Below are 2,733 nucleotides of genomic sequence, written 5' to 3'. Positions count from 1 at the left end.
GCGAAATAGGCGAAGTACTAGACTGTGCTCTTTCTCTTTTCATCCTTCTTTCGCTCTGTCAAAACGCACTAGATTAACCTAGATTTATTTGCGTCACACTCCAATGAATGCATTGAAGTGAGTAAGAACTATTGTAGGAGCATGTTGGAGAATGAGACACGAATAAATGTACTAATGCAATAAAATAATCTAAACTTAATGGAAATTAATACAAATAAATTGTAAATATATTGGTAAATAAAGAAATAAATGTAAAATAATTAAGAAAAATATTAAATTATCTGAAAAATATATATTTATGTAGAGAAATATTATATAATTGTAAATTTGTAAATATATGCTATGTATATACATATTATCAGAAAGTTGATATAAAAAAAAATTTATAATATATATTATATATTATATATATAATGTGTGTGCAAAAAAATAAATATAAAATACAACAAATAAAAAATGTAATATATTTAGAAGATAATTTAAATTAATAAATAATATCATATACTGAAATAATTTTGATAATAATTATGCCAAGACATACTATATATTATATATATACTTATACAATAATACAAAAATATTGTATGTTAAAATATTAAAAAAGGGAAATTTTTTATTAATGAATTGTTTAAAGGGAACATTGAATAAAGAGAGAGCAATAAAGAAGGAGAAAATGAGATAGGGCAACCTATTTATTTCGCGCATGCGCATCGTTACTACATACACTGTGCTAGTGCGTTTTGACAGAGCGAAAGAAGGATGAAAAGAGAAAAAGCACAGTCTAGTACTTCGCCTATTTCGCGCATGCGCACTCCATTTTAGGCAACACTAACATCAAAGGTGCCGACAGAGAGTTGCGCTACTGTATATACTGTGACTGAACTTAAGACGGTCTTGAATATAAGAACTGACTATGAATACCGGCCATGGTGTGTGCACAACTCGGAAACCACGCCTACTTTCGCGTCGGAATACAGTTGAACGTGTAGGCTTGCCAACTGCTTAGAAATAAATGAGGTTGCTACATCTGAATTGAATGCATCCTTGTCACATCCATGTCAATACTGTGTCCGTGCTGTTCTTTTCAACGATTTTCATAAAAGTTACTTCTCTGAAGAGGATTTAGTAATACAGAAGGTGATTGCACTCGTCAAACAAGATACAGAATACAATCCATCTCACATTCCAGATGAGGTGCTACAAATGCTTGTGCGTACTAGAACTTATATACGAATTAAAGAAATTAATAAAAAGCAATATGTGAGAAATGAAGAGAGAAAAAAGAAGAAAAAAATGAAAAAAGTTATTTCCAACGTCGCAAAAAAGAGCTCTCTATCATAAACGCACAGTATATTGTTAAAATTTTAGAAGTATAATTAGATTACGTGACAATATTTCAATCAAATACACTGCGCATATGTTTAGAATTTTATGCAATAAAATTATGATGCAACTTTATGTGAAACATTTATGTCAGCAACCATGGTTTTCCTACTAATCCATCCCGAATCCTAATGTAATGACAAATATGTCCACGTCGTATCCGCATGTATTGCGTATTAACGCACTGTTTATCCGTTATAAAGTATAGGCAAAAAATTGTATATATATTTTTTATTATATGGACATATCAAAATATATAAGTATAAAAAGAAGTATAAATATATATAATTATACATATGTATATGAAAATAATTATATATATGTATATGAAAAATACATATCTATATACATATTCATCCTTCTCCCTTTTATATAATTATACATAATTCTTTTCTTATACAGTAATTTATATGATTAATATTAACCTCGGATCTACAATAGGTGAGCAATTCTTTTAAATTTCTCTAAACTTGTCCTTTTTCTAAAAGAAAATAATATAAAAATTATCCAGCGAATTAATGCTCGGCACTGTACATGATAAAAAGAAACCGATAGAGGTTAAATGCGTGCGTGCAACAAAGACAACGATTTTTGTCTTTAGGTTGGCAGGATTGCACGTTGAGCTGTCGGGAAAGAAGCGAGAGGGCAAAAGTGAGTAATATCCAACGACATATATATCTAGACCAAGCATTCTCATGCTTTTTTGGTGGTGGGGGTGAAGCCGGAAGTTGGCTGAATACGACTGAAAGAGATAGTTCGTTTGGATTCTTACTATCTCATTTTATCTTGCGGCAAGATGGCCGATGCTGTCACGACTTGATAGAATACGGTAACCTAGAATAAATAACCTATAATAGATACGGTAACCTATAATAACTTGTACCAATTTCAGTGTTGATTTGTGTTGAAGACAAATTAATAATGAATTGTTGCATTTGCAAAACTAAGTTTGGTGATGGACCAAACTTTCACAGGTATACGAAAATATATATTATACTTTTGTATTTGTATTGGTTGTGTGCTCACATTAATGGTCTTTAGTATTGAATATTATATACAGGGTGTCCCAGAATAAGTGTCAAAAATTACACGAACAGGTAGAGCGGATTGAACTGAGTCGAAAAGTCCTTTACCGTTTTGCAATTTTCGCAATAGTCAACGAGATAATATTTGGTAAAAATTACCAAATACGTGCATCCGCCCGTCCTACTACTGCCAACAATGTACGCCCATGATAGCTCGTCGGCGCACGGACCGCGGAGAGCGGGGATTGCCTGGCGAGCCCCAAACGTCGTGACTCGCCACGCAATCCCCGCTTTCCGCGGTCCGTGCGCCGACGAGCTATCATGG

Source organism: Cyphomyrmex costatus, unplaced genomic scaffold (assembly GCF_001594065.2).
Source record: "Cyphomyrmex costatus isolate MS0001 unplaced genomic scaffold, Ccosl1.0 scaffold265, whole genome shotgun sequence".
In the NCBI taxonomy this organism is placed as follows: Eukaryota; Metazoa; Arthropoda; class Insecta; order Hymenoptera; family Formicidae; genus Cyphomyrmex; species Cyphomyrmex costatus.
This window is presented reverse-complemented; position numbering follows the sequence as displayed.